Below are 7,887 nucleotides of genomic sequence, written 5' to 3'. Positions count from 1 at the left end.
TTGCGAGGGCGGAGGGCGATCGGCACCGAGGTGCGGCGCTGTGCGTAGAGGGCTCCGAGCTTCGGGGTTCGGCACGAGCAGCGTGAGTCGGCGCCGCGCCTGCCCTCGTGTGCGGCTCGGTGCTGCGCGGTGCCTCGGGCGCAGGGCCGGATGAAAGCCGAGCGCTGTGGGACGGCGGCGGTGGGCACGCGTGGCTGCGGCCGGGGTTTGGCACTGCTCAGCACATCCTTCCTGCAGGAGGGCGGAGGGCACTGCTGAGTCCCTGAGAGCTGACCCAAGTGACAGCTGTCACTGCTCCCAGAACCGGGATGGTGTACCTCCTTCCAGCCCCTCTGTATGCATCCATCCATCCCGAAGTCGACGCTGCCTTTCTAACTTTGGCTCTCCGAAGCCTTGTTTTCTAATAGTGCTTCTTGGTTGGCGTCTTCCTCGGGAACGCTTTGGCAGCGTGAGCATCGTATGAGTGATTTAGTTGTGCTACTTCTAAAAATAATCAGTGCCATGGTGATTTTCTACAGCGTGCACTTCGGTAACAGAACCTGACTGTGCCCCATCAATCACCTCTCCGTGCCCCGTGAGATCTGTGAGATGCTGACCTGCTGCCACCCGTGGATGCCCGATCCCTTAGTTCTGGCAGCAGGCTCTCACCTGCTTGAACAGCCTGTGCTGATGCTCACCCATCTCACTTGGCATTCCCTCTTCTTTCTGAGCCTGTTATCCAAATACAGCCTGATGTTTTCCAGGCTGGGAGGATGCTGTGCGAAACAAAATGCTTTCTTGCTTTCCAGCAGAGCTGCTCTGCTTGCCACGCTGCAGGAGCAGCAGAGAAGTGTTCTGCAGAGTCTGGAGCTGCTCTGTGTGGAGGAAGCACTGTGGATGGCTGTGCTGCTGCTGTGAGCCCTCAGCCATCGGGATTGTTCCTCAGCCCTTTGCTTCCTCTGCTCACTGTTCAGCTGTGCAGGAAGCAGCTGGTTGGATAAAGGGAGCTGATGGGGCACTGCTGGTATTGCAGGGTTCCATTCAGCAATGTGACAATTAGCATCTGTTAAGAACGAGGATGCAGAGTTCTGAACTCCAGTTTGATTCGTGAGAGCAGCCCTTGGAGAGCTGACTGGAAAACCTCTGCCTTGTGTCATCTTTTAGGCAGGATTGAATAAACTTCCTGTTTCCCAGAGAGTTCTATTAATAAAAGCATTCTTTTTTCTTTCTCTGTCCTTAGCCAATAATGACACTCAGACATGTGGGCTCAGCAATGTGAAGTCACATTCAAGAAAAGTGTTTAAGGATCAGGGTGAAAACGCAATATTTAGAGGCCACGTTAAGCATAAGTCACATGGGTTGTGAGTAGTAAATGACTGTGGCTCAGGTACCTTGTATCTCTCTGTGTCACAGTGCAGCGTGCTGGATGTGGGTGCAACCCTCCTGCCTTGTAATGCCACGTTGTCCACAAGCTTTGCTGATCTCTTGGTGTCAGTTGGCCAAAAGTCCTTGTGGCAACAGTGATTGTTTTGGGCTGCAACTTGAAAGGAAAATGAGCAATGTTTTGGCTCCTCCAGAACCTGAGAGTTCTTACTGAGATAAAGCCCTCTGCAGCACTCAGAACATCCCTGCCTCCCCAGGGACGGCCTTCAGCACGGCCAGAGCAGGCAGCCACACATCCATGCCTTCTGAGGTGGAATTTGCTGATGTCATCAGCGAGTTTTTTTTTAATTCCTGCTGTTATCTTGAAGCCATTTGACAAATACAGGATGCCAGGGCAGTGAGCCTTCCAGAGAAACGCTTGTTTGAGCTGGTTGCACAGAGCAATTCGCATACCTCACTTTGCTTGAGCAGTAAAGTGATAACATGTGAAAAACATTTTACAGGTTTCCTTGTCCTGCTGCATAAAGGGACGTTCTGCTGTTAAATTACATCTGCCTCTGGAGCAGTTGAGCTCTTTTTACTACTTCCTAAGTTCTCTTGAAGATATTTGTGTAGATTTATGGAACTGAAGTATGTGTTTAATGGAAATAAGGGTCGTTGAACCGGAACTGTTCTCTATTTTTTATCTGGAGATATATATGTGATGTAGCTGAAGGCTGTGTAGTCAAAATATTTCTGCATGTGCTCATGTGATTGTTTTCCTGCTGACCCTGACCTGGGGTGCTGTCTGGAGCTTCCCTGCTGCTGTGGGCTGGGCAGCTCTGCCCTGGTGCATAGAGACAGCAGAGTGCAGCCCCTTCACAGAGCTGAACCTCCTCTGGGGGACTAACTCTGAGTTAAGAAACAGAGCAAACATAACCCTTGTTTCTTTGCAGTCGTAACGGTCTGTGTACCTTTGCTGTAACTGGGTTCTCCTCCTTGGCCTTGAGATGCTGTTGTCTCTTGGAGCCATGCAGGTGACTGCCCCTTGCTGCCTGGGTGTCAGCTCCTCCGTCTCACTGCTGAAATCTTCACGTTGGCTTTCATCACCGTGTTCTTTGCTTATTATCTCCTCTGCAATCTCAAAGCTCTGTCCGCTCAAGTTCTGCTTTCACCTGTACTGAAGGAGCATAACTGCGCTGCTGCAAAGCTTGCTTGGCTCTGGGCTCCTCTGAGCAGCTTGACTTTTTGGGATAGGCCTTGGGCTGTTCCAGCTGCTGGGAGCACTGTGCCCTCCTGGTCTCTGCTCAGTTAGCTCCGTTGCAAGTGATTCTGTGACAGAAGTACTCTTCAAGATTGTAATTGATATGATGGAAAGATTCAATCTTATTTCTTCACTTTATTTTTAATTTAGACTCTTTATTTCTGTAACTGTTTTACTCTCTGAACTTTTGACTGCTCTTTACAGTGCATAACGTGCCATAACTCTGAGCAACTGTAAGGGACTGAGAAGGCCATTCCTGTGCAGTGCTTTCACCTCATTCCTACTGTCAGTCATCTGGAAGTAGGTGACCTGAGTTCTTATTGAGTCACAACACCCTGCTTGTGATTAAAAATGAGCAAAACTCTGTTCTGTAATCTAGACCAAACTATCTCTCTGAAGCCATACACATTTAAACAAGATACAAACCATAAAGATGTGCTGAACCCTGCTGGGGCAGTTGGAGGCTTGTAGCCAGGCCCTTGTAATTAATTGTTAAGGGTTGAGCAATATGAGGTCATAATCAAACAAATGGAGCAGTGTTACAGTCTGAAATTCCAGCTGATCGCCTTCCTGCTGCTGAAAGTATTTGCCAACAGCTCTCCAACCACCCACCTTTTACTGGCTGATCCTGGGGGACTGAGTTGGACGTCCCGAGCAGTCTGCAGGCGGTTCCACCTCGCGTTGTAACACGTTAAATAACTTCAGATGTCTGTGGGTAATGTCCTTTCGGAACAGGGAGCAAGGAAGATGACGTTCGTTCGCTGCTCCGCAGGGAGCTGGGACCTGTTGCTCCTTGCAAGTTATGAAATGTGTGGTTTGAGAGCCTTGTTTCCACGTGTTTGGGAAATGTGCTGCAAGAGCAAAACCGTGGGTCAACGATTTCATTGTAGATAAAGCCTTCAAATCTGTGGCAGGCACAGGAGTTGTGTGCACTCAATGATTTAGATGCGCTAAAGGCACGGATGCATGCTTTGTAATCCAGCAAATGAGTTCCTGGCAGGTGCTGCAGGGCCTTGGGAGCAGCGTAGGGCAGGCTGGTGCCTGTGTGACTGGTGTCTGCTCACCAGGCATCGCACTGCAGTCACTGAGAAAGGCTGGAAGCGAGCTTTGGGTGTAGATGTATGCAAGGGGAACTCGCTCTTGCTGCGCCATTGCTCTTTTCTATGCACGTAAACCTCAGCTGTTGCTCTTTGGTTGTGTACCTGCAGGACAGATGTGCAGCCCCTGGGAGGTGGGACCCAGCAGTGTCCTTCCAGCACGGTGCTTTGCCTACCTGGCAGCTCGTGGGTTTCTTTAGCTGGGACCTTTACCCCAGTTATGGCCGATAAGGGCTGCAGGATTGCAGCCGAGCTGCTGAGATGCAGACACAGCTTGGGCTTGAGCACACTGATGGTTAACACTGGTGTGATGAGATGCAGCCTTGCAGAAGCACTAGGGCTGTGTTCTGCTGAATTCCTTGGGAAGTATAATGTGAAATGTATCCTCTGGATCCGGGCATTGACTATGGGTCAGCTCAGGGAGGGGGGAAAAAATGAAGTCGTTACTGAGAGATAGCAGCAGGTGGAAAAACCCGGAGCTGCAGAGTGGTTGGTGGGAGTTGGTTGGTAAAGAAGCAAAGGCCAGTGACAGTTCTGACTGAATACTGAGCCGAATACTTGAGTGGTTGACACACGTTAATGAAATAACACCAGAACTGCCATAAGGGCTTGGTGTCCTGCTCACAAGCCCTGCAACGTGGGGAGCGCTGCAGTTCTGTGCCCGTATTGTGGTGTGGTGCTGCCAGGGGGAGGTGGGGGAGGGAGTGTTGCCACAAGTAGGTCTGAAAGAAAAATGGTAAATGAGTCTTTGTTCTTGTTCATGTCCTATGGCTATATTTGTCCCTCTGAATGTGGGACATGAGCACGCTTTAATGACGCCCCAGACTTTGTCTCGAGTGAAGAAAGCAGATGCATCATTGCTATGGGACGGCAGTGGAGGTGCCTTCGTTTTCTTTTTCCTGCATTCCATGTGGTGAGCTGAGGCTCCAGGCAGGAGAGCTCTGCTTTAAGAGAAATTGCTGAAATTGTTGGATTGTGAGGTGCTGGAAAGGCGAAGCTGTTTGGTATGCGAGGCCACATTGTGCAGAGAGCCCAGGCTGGGGGGATCATTTCCCAACAGCCACTTTCCTGTCACTTTGATACATGGCATTCTTGTTCCTTTCTGATTTCGGGGTATTACAGATGCCCTTTCTCTTGGTCAGTGCTCAGCCTTCATGTGATGGAACCCAGTGATTGGTGTCTGCTTGGCACTGGCCCCATTGCCCAGTATGGGCTGGGGCAGCTGGTGGCTGCGCTGGGGTTCCTGCAGAGAGGTGGCCGGATTTTGTTGCAGCACTCTGTTGTGTCACCTCAATAAATTAACGTGGCTGAATGTCACCAGACAGCTTAATTATTTAAACAGCAGCAGCCAAGATGTTTGGCAGCGCGCTGTAAAAACCCTGCACAGCGTTTCTGGATTTTATTTCAGCTCTCTTAAAAAAAAGTAGAATATCCTTACATTAAGTCTTGTCTTTCAGGAGTGACGTTTGGAAAGATGAGAACTGGGTGTATGTGGCCAACCTCGGGTGCCCCACGCGCCGCAGCCCCTGCTCGGGTGTCCTGGCAGCTCCTCCTGCCTGAGTCACTGCTGGGGTCACACCAGGATCCCAGGAGGCGACCGCTGTGGCAGCTCTCCTGCACCGGGGGATGGGGATTGCTGCTCCCATCCCTCTGCCCCTTCCTCTTCACCCTCCCTCCTGCATTTTTTAAGTGTGAGCTAGTTGTCTGCTCGGATTCTTGCTGGAAAACGCTGTGTGTTTGCTCAGAATTCTTCCAAGGGCCATCTGAAAGCAAGTATCCTGAGGCTGGGCTCTGCCCGGTGCCAGCAACATGAGGGGCACGGTGCCTGCCCCAGAGCGTCTGCAGGATGGGGTCAAAGAGCTCACAAAATACCTTGGTTTTGCTACTTGAAGAGACCTCCCTTTGCCAGCATGCAGTACAAGGAAAATACTGCTTCAATTAAGCACACGTCATTCTTTTGCTCTTTCCTTTCTCCTTTGTCTCCATCTGGATGGGTTGCATGGCTTCATTGCCCTCTTCTCTGGTTACCCAAGGACAGCCCCAGCGGTGATGCTGGGCACGGGGCTGCTGCCCTGAGCACCTGCTGCCTGCAGCCACCTGCAGGTCCCTCTTAAAAATCTTTTTGGTTCATGGAAACAGCTGAAGACCCGAGGGGGGTGTGTTGGGCAATGTGTTTTGGTATGACCTAGGCTCGTGATTTCTAGATCAAATGAGTGTCTGTTCCTCATCTGTTCCCCTGCTCTGGTTCAGGCTGGACCCGACCTGCTGAGTTTGTTGCACCTTTTACGTGTGAGTGGTTGGCTGCCTGGTGGTGTCAGTGGGACAACACTCGTGTCCCAGCTCCCTGCAGGGAGCAGCTGCTTTGCCTCCGGCTATCATCATCTCTCCATTAGTCGCTTTATTGTTCTGACCTAATAAAATTCCTCACTTGGTAAAATAAATGCTTTTTTTTTCCTTCCCTTTTCTAAATATGATTAGAAAAGGCTGTGTTCTCCAGGAGCCGTGTGGATTAGCGCGGTGGAAGAATTCCTCTGAGGTTTCCTTCAGCAAGGACAAAGGCTGAAGAAGTGTTGCTGTGTTTCTGCTGTAATTGCACCCTGGGCATGTATTTTCTTGCACAAATTACTATTTTACCATGCAAATTCTGCATGAGCAAAGGAAGATGGGGTCTGTGCCATGTGTACACCCCAAACATAAGAACATACAACACAGAGAAACTCGGTGGTTGTATCCTACAGTGCTAGCTGCTCTCACAGGTCTCTGATCCTAAGTCCCACTCATCTGCTTTGCCTTCACGTCTTCACATCTGTGCTTGCTGTGGTCTATGGGCTGAGCTCCTGGAGCATCAGTGTCAGAACAGCTCGCAGCTTCTTGGCACTCTATAGCCTTAGGCTACTGAAAGCTGATTTTGATGAGCTGTACCAGTTCAGGACGTCTGCTTTGTTCCTCCTTTTGGCTCAATTAGAAACTTCAAAACATCACCTTAAAGGATCAGAATGGCAGCGTGTTAGAAAGCAGTGTGGGGGCATGGCACAGACCAGAGCGGGGCTGTAGACTTTTATATTTAAACTGCATTTTTTTCCCATTAAGTAATGCTGAAGCGTATTTGCAGAAGAATTCTTTCTTTTACGTGAAGTCTTCTGTGTGCTTGTCTCTTTTTCCATTACTCAGGTCGGTGAAAGGAATTCGGCACTAACAAGTTCCTGTAAGAGTGACGCTGAGTGTTCTCCCTAAAAAACGGGCTGCCTGCAGCTTGGAGTTCTTCCAGTTCGGGCATGTACTTCCATATCTAACAGCTGTAGGACACAGGTTCTCTGTGGGCTCTGCTGTCAAACGTTAAGAAGTGGAAGCAGCGGTCTGGCAGAGGCCGTGGAGCTGCTCACTGCGGGCAGGGAGCCTCGGCATGGAGCTTTGCTCTGTGCTGCTGCAGCGTGCTGGAACCCAACAGGAGAGTGGCAGTGCTGTGCAAGTAGGCTGTGTAATGCCTCCTCCTGCAGGTGTGGGGATGGGCAAAGCCCTGGGCTGCAGAGGAAACTTGGATCACAGAATGGCTTGGGTTGGAAGGGGCCTTAAAGATCGTCCAGTTCTGAGCCCCTACAGCATGGAAGGGCTGCCAACCTCTAAATCAGGGACCAGCTCAGGTTGCACAGGGTTCCATCCAGCCTGGCCCGGGCTCCTGCAGGGATGGGGCACCCACAGCTCTGGGCAGCAGTGCCATGACCTCCCTGCCCTCTAGGTGAACAATTTCCCCGTAATATCTAAATTTCCACTCTTTTAGTTAAAGCCATCCCCCCTTGTCCCATTACTGCCTGCCCATGTAAAAAGTTGATTTCTCTCCTGTTTACCCGCTCCCTTCAAGCACCGGAAGGCCGCAGCGAGGTCTCCCTAGAGCCTGCTCTTCTCCAGGCCGAACACCCCGTTCTCATAGGAGAGGTGCTGTGTACTGATGGCACATCGCTGGGCCGATCGGCGATAGTTAACCACAGCCTATCGGCCCTCGCGCAGATGAATGGCCGTAAACGCTTTGCAAGCGCGTCGCTCTGAAAGCCAAATGGCAGAAGCATAATGCAAGACCAAAGAGCTATTGTAGCGGAGGATGAGACTATAATAGAGCGGAGAGAGAGGGTGCAGCTCGAGGTTAATTCAGCCGCGGCCAGGAAAAGCGCTCATCCCCGCAGAGAAACA

The sequence above is a fragment of the Meleagris gallopavo genome, chromosome 19 (genome assembly GCF_000146605.3).
Source record: "Meleagris gallopavo isolate NT-WF06-2002-E0010 breed Aviagen turkey brand Nicholas breeding stock chromosome 19, Turkey_5.1, whole genome shotgun sequence".
Lineage (NCBI taxonomy): Eukaryota > Metazoa > Chordata > Aves > Galliformes > Phasianidae > Meleagris > Meleagris gallopavo.
This window is presented reverse-complemented; position numbering follows the sequence as displayed.